The sequence below is a fragment of the Elephas maximus genome, chromosome 3 (genome assembly GCF_024166365.1).
Source record: "Elephas maximus indicus isolate mEleMax1 chromosome 3, mEleMax1 primary haplotype, whole genome shotgun sequence".
Lineage (NCBI taxonomy): Eukaryota > Metazoa > Chordata > Mammalia > Proboscidea > Elephantidae > Elephas > Elephas maximus.
The window spans coordinates 123,723,392-123,735,505 of NC_064821.1; the positions used below are offsets into that span (position 1 = coordinate 123,723,392).

Consider the following 12,114-nt stretch of genomic DNA (forward strand, 5'->3'; position numbering starts at 1 on the left):
TCCTCACTTGCACTAGCCACATTTTAAGTACTCAGCAACCTCACGTGGCTAGTGGCTACCATACTGGATAGCACAGCTCTGTAGAGTGCAAGTAATTTTATGTAGGTTACATCATGTTATCCTCTCACTAGTTCTGTGAGGTGATGTGACAGGCTTTATCTCTGTTTTATAGAACTGAAATTTGAGATCCAGTGAGTAAGTGGCTGAACCCCAGTCTCCCGACTCCAGGTCAGCCTTCTCTTGCATAGACCCACGTGATCCTCCATGTATTCATTGTTACCTTCTGAAGAGACCTCTAAACTCAGAGGCAATGAGAGTAGTGCAAGGGGATTGCAGAAAGGGGTCAGAAGAAAGGACATACCTGTTGACCAGACCCTTGACAGCCAAAGGAAGGCAAATGATGACCAAGTAATGAGCAGCTGATCCAGGGACACTTCTGAGCCTCTGATGAGCCCTTCAAGTTTCATCTAAAAGTGGGTCCTAGGTTTCCTCATATCCTGAGCTCTATTTTTGCCCACCAGATGTTGAGCAGCTGTGAATTCTTCTCAGGGGGTACTGCTCTGTGGGATATATGAGATGGCTCTTTGGCCTCAGTATGGTAGTGTGAACTCCTGGGGGCTTTTAGATCAGAGACAGACGTTACACACTTTTGAATTGTTCCATTGCTCCAGGAAGGCGGTACACATATGTGAGCAATTTAGGGATCCAGAATAAACCACATGTCTTCTTTTTAAGTCAAGGAAGTAAGTGATCAGAGTTTCTTTGTATAAATGCTCATTTTTCACTGCTTATTTTTGTGTTTATAAAGTCAGCAATATGCTAAGAGACATATGTCCAGTAGTACTTAGGGTGGATATGTTTGTAAATCTCCATTTTTGATTTGCTCTTATTCTTGTGTTGCATTCCTGTCCTGCCCCACTAGTTTTCCTTGAGATCTTGGAGTGCTATCATTTTTTTTGTGAGATGAATTTATAAAATTATAAATTATAAAACCAGTTGCCATCAGGTCCTTTCTAACTCATGGCAACCCCATCTGCATCAGGGTAGAACTACACTCCACAGGGTTTTCAATGACCGTGATCTTTCATAAATAGATCACCAGGCCTTTCTTCTGAGATACCTCTGGATGAATTCAAATTGCCCACCTTACGGTTACTAGCCAAGTGCTAAACCATTGCGCCACCCAGGGACTCTTATAATAATGATAGTAGGTGCCAGTTGCTGAGTGCCTTCTTTGTGGCAGACATTTTGTCAGGTGTTTTATGGATATTTATTATCTCATAACAAACCTTCAGAGTGGGCATGATTATTTTCATCTTACCGATGAAGAAACTCTGGTTCATATAGCTTAACAATTTTACTAATGTAAGAGGTGCTAGATCAGGGTCAGCAATTACAGCCCATGGGCCACATCCAGCCTGCTGCCTGTTTGTGTGTGGTCTTCCTGTAGGAATGGTTTTTACATCTTTAAATGCTTGGAAAAAAAATCAAAAGAAGAATAATAATTCATGAAATTCAATGTCCGTAAATAAGGTGTTACTGGAACATGGTCACACTCTTTTGCTTCTGTTATGGATTGAATTATTTCCTCGCAAATATGTGTTATAAATTCTAACCTCTGTGCCTGTGGTTTTAATCCCATTTGGGTATGGGTTGTCTTTGTTATGTTAATGAGACAAGGTCAGTGTAGGGTGTATCTTGAGTCAATCTCTTTTGAGATATAAAAAAGATTAAACAAGAGAGTAGGACAGAGATGGGGGAAGAGAGATGCCAAGCCACATGAAGATTGCCCAGGAGCAGAAGCTCAGAGACAGGACCTTGCTGCAGAGCTGGCAGAGAAAGCCTTCTCCTAGAGCCAGCACTGCTATTCACCTGCTTGCTCAAAGTGAAGAGGACTTGAGGCACTTACTGATGAAGGTCGAAGACCACAGCCTGCCGTATGAATTACACCCCAATATAAAGAAAACAAAAATCCTCACAACTGGACCAATAAGCAACATCATGATAAATGGAGAAAAGATTGAAGTTGTTAAGGATTTCATTTTACTCGGATCTGCAATCAAAACCCATGGAAGCAGCAGCCAAGAAATCAAAAGATGCATTGCACTGGACAAATCTGCAAAGGACTTCTTTAAAGTGTTGAAAAACAAAGATGTAGGCCCTCAACAAGATGGATTGACACAGTGGCTGCAACATGGGCTGAAGCATAGCAATGATTGTGCGGATGGCACAGGACTGGGCAATGTTTCGTTCTGTGGTACATAGGGTTGCTATGAGTTGGAACCGACTCAACAGCATGTAATAACAATAACAACAACAGAGCCGGTACTCAGAATTCGGACTTCTAGCCTTCTAAATAGTGAGAAAATAGTTTCTGTTTGTTAAAGCTGTCTACTTGTGGTATTTTTGTTTAGCAGCACCAGATAACTAAGACAGCTTCCTGGTGACTGTGTTTTCATGCTACAACAGCAGAGTTGAGAAGTTGAGACAGGGACTGTATGGCCTGCACAGAATAAAATATTTACTATCCCTCTGCAGAAAAAGTTTGCTAATCCCTGTGCTAGACTGTTACCTTATTTCAGTAGATTGTAAGAGCCTCAGGGTCAGGGGCAGTGCTGGCTCTCCCATGTATGGTCAGCACTAGCCATGGTGCCCAACACCATGAATGTTGAGGATGTTTACTGAGCATGGAACCAAGCTCTCTATGTGGAAGAGACTGAAGCTTAGAGAGGGTAAGGAACTCCCCAGAGTCACACAGTGGGGCTGGAATTCAGACCCAAAGCCTAAAGCCAAAGTCTGTGTCCCTAACAGATACGTTGACCATTGATGTTGTGTGCCATCAAGTCGATTCTGACTTATCGGGACCCTGTAGGACAGAGTAGAACTACCCCATAGAGTTTCCATGGAGTGGCTGGTGGGTTCGGATTCCCAACCTTTTGGTTAGCAGCCTGAGCTCTTAAACACTTTGCCACCAGGGCTCCATGTTGACCATAATAGTGCTGAACTTGAACTACAGAGACCCCCCTGAAGGGCTTGTTACACTAGAGATTGCAAGGTCCCACCCCCAGAGTTTCTGATTTAGTAGGTCTCAGCTGGGGCCCAAGAATTCGCATGTCTAACAGGCTCCCCGGGTGGGTGATGCTGATGATGCCCATCTGTGGGCCACAGTTTGAGTGGAAAAAAAAAAAAAAAGTTACTGTCTTGTCTATTCTGACCCCTGGCGACCCGTATGTGTCTTAGAGTAGAAATGCACTTCATAGAGTTTTCAATGGCTGATTTTTTTTTGGAAGCAGATCACCAGGGCTTCCTTCGGAGGAGCCTCTGGTGGACTCAAACTCCAGCCTTTCAGTTAGCAGCTAAGCATGTTAACTGTTTGCACCACTCAAGGACTCTACTCTTTGAATAGCCCTCCTACACTAGTTCTGCTTAATAAATAGTTGTTAAGTTATGGAAGCGGCAGAACAGGGATTCAAACCCATGCCTTTCTTGGAAGAAAATGACTAGAAATTTAAGTCCACTTAGAAATTTGTCCAGCGATTCCAGTCAACTTTCTAGGAATTGTAATAATTTGAATTATAATTCTGCTGTTCGCATTAAACCCCAGACTTTCTGATGCTGTGGGGCTCAGGCTACTGTGCATGTTGAAAAGTGTTTGCCTTTGTACTCAGCACTGCAATCGGCTGAAATTAACCCCTCACCAGTGGCATCACTCGTGCGTTTCTGGAAAATTGGCTTATGATGATTTATAAACCAAGGCATTTGGCCCCTGCTGATTGCGCGTCAAATCCTCCCTCACTTTGTGGCCACTCGTTTCTCTGCTGCCTAACAGGGAGAATGAGGGGGTGCAGGAAGCAGCTTCTGTAGTCAAATTGTGCTGACTGGTCATGGAAATTAATGCGTTAGTGCTAGAGTTCACTATCTTAATTACTGGTTTAGTCAGCCTCATATTTAAAGAGTCATTATTGGAGGATTAAGAATGGGGAGAGCGAAGCCTGGCGAAAGATGATAGCTTTCTTTTTCATGTTTTTGATTCATAACCTTGTTTGGGATTTTAATAAGTAACAAAGAGCATTGGAAACTGCTGATTTAATCTCTCCTTACAGGCTCATATTGCCATAAAGAAGAAAATAGATCTCTGAAGTTTTCCCTTCAGCTTTTTCATGGCTCTCTATTTCTACACCTTTATTATGAAGCTCATTCTTCTGATTTCCCCCCTTTCATCTCTGGCCCCCAGACCCCTCCCAACATAGGTGTTATAGGGATCATTAGCTAATATATCTATAAGAACCATAATCTTGGCCCTAGAGAAGGGAAGCTTTGTAGAACACTGTTACCTAGTAGGTAAAGCCTTCCTGCAAACTCCCAAGATATAAGCCATTCCATTAGGAATTCTTCTTTGGGAAATGTGAATCATTCCTATGTACAGTGTAAAATCACTGGTGTTCCTAACACTCCCGGATGTCGTCCCTCACACCTTTGCCACAGCCTGGTTGCTGACTTTACTACTATTCTTGTTTGCTCTTTTGTTGCTGACCTTCTCGACCCTGCCCTCCTTCCGTTCTCCCTGTTTCCGGGAGAAAATTCATTCCTCAGAAGCAGCGAGTACGTGAACCGTTGCTACCTAATGTCTACTGCCCTGTTTATTTTTCCTCTCACTCTTTCAGCTGAGAGTGAGAGAACCTCCCCTGTTCAGGTTTATGGTGCTTAATTATTTGTTCCTCAGTTGGTTTGATGTGTGTTTAATTCTGCCATGCTGTTTAACCTCAGCAGCCTGGTTGATGGCTTGATCTGAGCCACTATACCTGCATGTGACTTCTAACTTGTTGGTAAGTTATTAAGATTTGTTTTTTTCTTGCCCGTCTTTGACCCTCAATATTAAAACGTTACTTAAAGAAATGATACCAAAACATATACCACCTAGATTTCTGCACTGGAATAATCAAAATTCACCATATATTCTTTCAGATTTGTATGTATTAAAGGGGCTTGTGTTTGACTTTTTTTTCTCTTCTCTTCAGCAACTAGAGGTCCCTGAAGAGGAAGTTTATTTGTCAAGCCATTAGAAAGAATCCAAGTACTATGGCTGAGAGGAGGGGTAGAGGGAATGGAGATAAAAGAGAAACTGAAGGTATAATTCCTTCCTAAGGGAAATTAGGGTCTGTGTAATAATAATAATGTAACAATAGTTTACATTTACTGAGTGCTTACATGTATTGTGTTGGGGCTTCATATATTTGCACTCTCATGTAATCCTTGTTAAAAAAAAAAAAAAAACGGTTGCCATCAAGTCAACTCAGACTCATAGTGACCCCATGTGTGTCAGAGTAGAACTATGCTCCAAAGGGTTTTCATTGGCAGATTGCCAGACCTTTCTTCCAAGGCACCTCTGGGCGGACTCAAACCTCCAACTTTTTAGTTAGCAGCTGAACACATTAACCATTTGTACCACTCAGGGACTACTGTAAGTGCATTGGAAAACAACAACAACAAAAAACCCAAACCGCTTGCCATCAGGATGTAAATGCACTGCAGTCAGTTATATATGGCAGAGCTTGGTATTTTATCTATCAAACAGGGATGAGCCAACGATAAAACTGAACATCTTCTGCAAATATAAGATATTGTTCAACTTTCCAATTAATGAAGAGACTCTTTAGTTTGGAAATTATCTCTTGGGTCATTTAGGTGGTACACGGATCTAGGCTCTTTCTGGTAGAGCTGACACATACATTCAATTGACAGTATTCACCTTAAGCTTATCCTGGAGGATGCTAGGTACTTTTGGCATAAGGGTCATTATACAGCAACTGTCTCTGAGCCCTCACTTGGAAGGGCAATATTATTGTCCATACAGCAGCTACTATTTATTGAGCATCCACTATGTGTCAGGCACTGAACTTATCATCTTACATTTTGTAGATAAAACTTTATAGCAACCCTTTGAGATGTAATACTGAGGCTTTGGGGGGTTAACTAATTCTCCCAAGTAAATGGTGGAGCTAGGGAATCAAAGTCAGATCTGCCTGCTCTCATTTTAACCCCTCTGCTTTTCTTCCTCTCTGTTGTTCTTGTTAGATGCCATTGAGTAGATTCCGATTCATACTGACCCTTGCAGCAGATTTGCCCAATGCAGTGCATTGTCTGATTTCTTGACTGCTGCTTCCATGGGCGTTGATTGTGGATTTAAACAAAATGAAATTATTGACAGCTTCAGTCTTTTCTCCATTTATCATTATCTTGTTTATTGGTCCAGTTGTGAGGATTTTTGTTTTCTTTATGTTGAAGTGTGATCCATACTGAAGGCTGTGTATGGTCTTTGATCTTCATCAATAAGTGTTTCAAGTCCTCTTCACTTTCAGCAAGCAAAGTTGTGTCATCTGCATATCGTCACAGGTTGTTCATGAATCCTCCTCCAATCCTGATGCCCCATTTTTCTTCATATAGTCCAGCTCCTCAGATTATTTGCATAGAACACAGATTGGTTAAGAATGGTGAAAGGATACAACCCTGATGCACACCTTTCCTGACTTTAAATCACATAGTATCCCCTTGTTCTGTTGGAACAACTGCCTTTTGGTCTAAATACAGGTTCCTCATGAACACAATTAAGTGTCTGGAATTTCCATTCTTCGCAGTGTTATCCATGGTTTGTTATGATCCACACAATTGAATGCCTTAGCGTAGTCAATAAAACACAGGTAAACATCGTTCTCGTTGGAAAAAGAATCATTTAGGACTGACTACTGACATCAACTAAACAGCAATACGTTCTGAAGGAGCTTGTGGAAATAATTTTGCTCTGAGTTAAATGGAATATTAAAAAAAAAAAACAAGGAAATCTAAGAACTTAGATTTGAAGAACTTTTAAGAAGTTTTAAACTATACTATACTTAGACAGACAGTTTAACTTGCTTAGTTCAGCTCAGACCTAGTGGAATTAGTTTCCCTGATGAACAGATACTTAGATAGAATCTTGGTAAAGCATGAGTGTTATCAGGCTAACTAGTTGGGATGGCTGTGCTGTATTTACCTACTATCTTGCTACCACGGAGCCCTTGAGGAGCAATAGCTAAGAGCTGTGGCTGCTAACCAAAAATGTCAGCAGTTTGAATTCACCAGCCACTCCTTGAAAACCGTATGGGACAGTGTGCTGTGTCCTGTAGGGCCACTATGACTTGGAATCGACTCAACGGTAATTTTTTTTTTTTTTTTTTTCTTACCACAACATCCTCTTCTCTGGTCATCACTCTGGAATCAGTTCTTGGCACAACATCTAGAAAGAACTTTTAAAAAATGCACATAAGATTATCTTATTTCCCAGATTAACTGGTCAATAGCTTCCCATTTCATTTGGAATAACCTTTTTATCATGACTCCAAAGGCCTACGTGATCTGCCTCTGCCTCTCTCTCCAGTCTCCTCTCAGGCACTGAACCTCTTACTCTCTCTGTTTCGGTTACTTGCGGAATCTTTTCATGCCCTGAACCTGAACCGTGACATTTGTGGGCAAATGGTGGGTAGGTCTGTGTTACTGGAACATAGGGCTGGGACTTGGGGCTGGTGGGAGATTAGATACGCCAAGGATTCTGGCCTTGACTCTGTTAGGTAATGGAACATATTTGAAATATTTTATGCACAGGACTGAATGTGGGTGAGTCAGTGATCTGTGGAGTAGAATCTTCTCTTATTGTGTTTTTAGAGTGTTCAGAGCCTTTGGATTGGCTATGGTCATTGACCTTTGTATTTGGAAATTACTTTTCCTATTATGGCAGCCTTATTGATTGTACAGACAAAATTTCTTTCGAAATGCTGTAAGTTAAAACATGGCAATGACATCTGATCTGCCCTGGTGTGGTACACTCAAGTCACATTTAAGGCACATGATCCTTGAAATCAAGGAGCTGGGTGGGAGTCTTACGCTGGCTCCAGACTGCACTGTGTGACCATACTCTAATGAGAGCGCGTCTTCTGTAAAGTCTAAATTGGAGATAAGCAATGTATCAATCAGTTTGAAATTGGTCATGGAAGTAAAGTATCCTCGGCAAATAAAGCTGTTAATTTTCAGTTAGTCAGAACAATCCTAAGTTTCAAAGTACTCTTTTGAGCCTTTAGATTCTTGATGGCACAGTTGAGGTTCTTTCTGATATGGATGAAAAGTTAATGTTACGCTGTAATTTTGGAGGAGGGAGGTACTTCAGGCCTACAGTATTTTCCGTTTAATGCCTACTGTCTCCTATTCTCATTTGAGGTGGTTCCTTATTATTGTCCTCAGGGCAGCTACTGTCTATTGAGCTCATACTATGTGCCTGTCCTTGAGCTAAAACAAAACAAAACCCAGTGCCGTCGAGTCGATTCTGACTCATATAGTCCTTGAGCTAAGCTCTACTTAATGTATATGTCAGTCAACAACCCTGTGGGTCTGTTTTGTAATCCCCAGTGAGTTTGTATGAGGACATGCAGACTTAGAGAAGTTAATTACTTGAGGTCAAAGAGTTAGTGGGTTTAGAGCCAGGGAGACCAACTCAATTCTGACTCCAAAGCCCAAGGTATTAACCGCAGGTCTGTCCTAGACAGAAGATCACTCTGTAGACAGACCAGAATGGTAGGCAGGAACAAGGGCAACTGTTGAGGAGTGGAAGAGGTCTCCTCTCTTATAGACCTTAATTGAAAACATTTATTGGTCCATTTTGCTTAAAGCTCGTCTTTCTGTTTTGGGTTTATTCCTCTGATTAGAGATATATTTTGTTTTGTCTAATAGGTTCTTTTAGTAAGTTGTAAAGGTACCAGTCTTTTGTAAACTCAGAGTTAGTAAGGGAGCTTGTTATTTAAAGGACCTTGTGGCTAATCCCATGGTAAAGAAAAGATGTATTTTGTAATTGAATATTAATGCCTTAGTTATTTTGTTTCATAGCTTAATTTAAAGAAAAAAAAGGCAAAAGCTAACATTTTTTGAGTAATTGATATATACCAAGTGCTCTTATAAGCATTTTTTATGGAATTTTATTATTTAATCTTCAAAGCAACCCAGAGAGATGGGTGCTAACTGTTATTGTCTCCGTTTTACAAAGGAGGAAACTAAGGTGCAGAAAGGCTAGATGCTGAGTTGGATTTATGACATGTGACCTGTGTGGCCACACAGGATCCTCCATTGAGAAGGGCTCCAGGTTTGGTTTAATGGTCTACTATTGCTGTCTTAAAGGAGCCCTGGTGGTGCAATGGTTAAGCACTCAGCTGCTAATCGAAAGGTTGGCACTTCAAACCTACCTGATGGCTCAGAGGCAGAAAGGCCAGATGATCTGCTTCTGTAAAGATTACAGCCTAGAAAACCCTATGGGGCAGTTCTACTCTGTCACATGGCGTCACTATGAGTCAAAATCAACTCAGTGACACCTGACAACAACAATGTTGCTCTCTTAAAATTTTTAGTTTTTGAGTAAGGGGTTTCACATTTTCATTTTGCGGTGGGCCCTGCAAATTATGTAGCTGGTCCTAGGTGAGTTTTCCAAGGTCACATGACCAGTGAGTGACAGAGTTGGGATTCAAACCCAGATTGCCTGGCCTCAGACTTGTACTCTTTCCATTGTGTTCTCCAGCTTCTCATATTCCCAAATTATTAAAACAAGGTCCCTTCACCTGCTTTTTCTTTGAGTCTGTCCTTAGAGACAGGTGGTTTGATTCCTCTTTGTTGAATTCTTTGGGTTTGAGCTTTGTTTGTTGGGCCAAGTGTCTGATATATAAAATTTCCCAATTTGGTTTGTAGAAGAGCCGTAGGGGAGATATGAATATAAGGCAAGAATTGCATACCTTTGCCGTAGTGAAAAATCATAACCTAAATATAAAGGGGGATAAAGTGGGAACATATTTGTTTTGTATAACTTAAAAAAAAAAAATGGAAAGAAAGGAAGAAAGCTCCAATGCATATGAAATGAAGGCAGTCCCTCAGCACTGTTTATCTGCAAACCATGCCATCCTCTGTGGACTGGTGACACTTAATTACCACATACAGTTTTATGGACTGTTTTATGAGAAGCTGCTTTTTAGTTTTTCATGGATTGCAGTAAACAGAAATATAGAAAGACAGAAGATTTCCATCACTTTGGCATAATTGTTCTGTGCCTCCATGGTCTGTGGCTGACAGTTCTGAAACCTCCTGGGGTCTGTCCCTTAACATTCTCTGAGAACTTGCTGTGAAGAGGCAAAGGCCAAGGAGACCTCCTCTTGCTAGAGGGTGGAGAGGAGAGCAAGGAAATCTGCATTTTCACCACTGGGCAACTGGGGCTCTGAAAGAGGTGGGTTTAGTCACGGGAGCTCCAGGAAAACAGCTGGCGACATTGACAGGAAGCTGGGAAGCTCAGGAGAATTATCCAGGTGAAGAAGAGGAAAGAGTGTCGTAGATAGAAGGGACAGTATTGGCCAAAGCATGGAAGTGAGGGAGAGCATGGTCTGGGTAAACTGCAAGTATTTGGCCCTGGGTGAAATGTTGGAGATGATGTTGGAAAGGTATGGGGGCATGAAATACTGATGAACTTTGTATGCCAAACTGAAGAATGTAGATTTATATGACAAAGTATTAGGGATGACAATAATAATAGCTCACATTTATTGAGGTCTTCCCATGTGCAAGGCACCGTTTGCTGTTATAGCATCTCTAGTCCCCAATAGCTCAATCAGTTTGGTTACTAATTTCATTTTGCGGAGAAGGAAAGCAAGGCACAGAGACTTCTATTAAATTGCCCCATGTCACCGAGCCAGTAAGTTTTAGCACCAAGTTTATGAGCCCTGGCAGTCTGGCTTCAGAGCCTACGCTCCTGACTGCAGTATTACACTATTCCCAGTGACTGAAATCAGTTGCCATTAAGTCGATTCCAATTGATGGTGACCCCACGTGTGTTAGAGTAGAACTATGTTCCATAGGGTTTTCAGTGGCTGATTTTTTAGAAGTAGATTGCCAGGCCTTTGTTCCAGGGTACCTCTGGATAGACTTAACCACTGACTTTTCTGTTAGTAGCTGAGCACGTTAAATGTTTGCACCACCCAGGACCCCTTCCAACGACTGAGGATTTTAAATAGGGGAAAAGACAAATAGAATTTATTTTTCAAAAGGTTGTTCTGGTAGAAGTATGGCCAATTAGATGCAGGGAGATAGTACCTTGGGGTTTGACACTGCAGAAGCTGTCCAGTCATGTTCTTCAACAATGTCTTCTCTCCTTTTCCTCCCTTGGCATGGAATGCCATTGCAGTCAATTCTTCTCCATCTAAGAATAGATCCTTTCCTCTCTCTCTCTGTGATCCTTACCCACGGCTTTTATGCTCCTGGATTATCACCCATCTTCACCAACCAACTCAACCATCTCCTTCCTCTCGATGCCACTCAATAAATTTTAAGTGTCCATGTGGCCCTTGGTCACACATATACCTGTTAGAGAGATGTGAGGTGTATACATCATTGTTAGTACATGGAACAATCATGGGCTCTGGTACCAGGATTTGAGTTAGGTCCTTGCTCTGCCATTTATGGCCCCTAGGTCTGGAGAAGGTAAATGAATCTCTTTGAACCTCAGTTTTCCTATCTCTAAACTGGGTATAATCTTATTTACTCCACTGGTTGCTGTCAGGATCAATAAAATAAGATTCTATACTTTGAATAAATAATGTTCATTAGTTAAATTGTCTCTAGTGTGAGAAATTTTATTACTATTTATACTATACTTTTTTGTTTTCCTGTATCATTCATAGCAATTTTTAAAATAAATTATATAATTTCAAAGTTGATGAAGTTTAGGCAGGCTGTGTTTGAATAGTTGCCTTTTAGAAAGGCTGGGTAATTCATTACCAAAAAGGGCGTGGGTCGGGAGGGTAAAGGTGGTGTAAGAGCCTGGCCAGTGGGTGAGACCAGCTGTTCACGGGTGTGATCTTGGACATATTACATAAGCTCTCTGAACTTCAGTCTCCTTCCATAAAATGAAGGCAAAGCTGCCTACTTCTGAGGACCATTGTGAAGAAAATTAAATGAGATATTATATGTAAAGTGCTTGGCACATAGGGTGTGTTCCTGAAAAGAAAGGAATTTGTTTTTCAGCATTGAGTGTTAGAGAGGGAGGGGAAAGAACATAAT

General features: G+C 41.3%; 1 protein-coding gene across 2 annotated transcripts in view; it reads left to right on the forward strand.

Annotated features, from left to right (window-relative positions):
• The window catches only part of ST6GALNAC3 (ST6 N-acetylgalactosaminide alpha-2,6-sialyltransferase 3), a 637,986-nt gene that overhangs the window by 11,747 nt on the left and 614,125 nt on the right, over positions 1 to 12,114 (forward strand). The gene's annotated exons all lie outside the window — the stretch shown is intronic.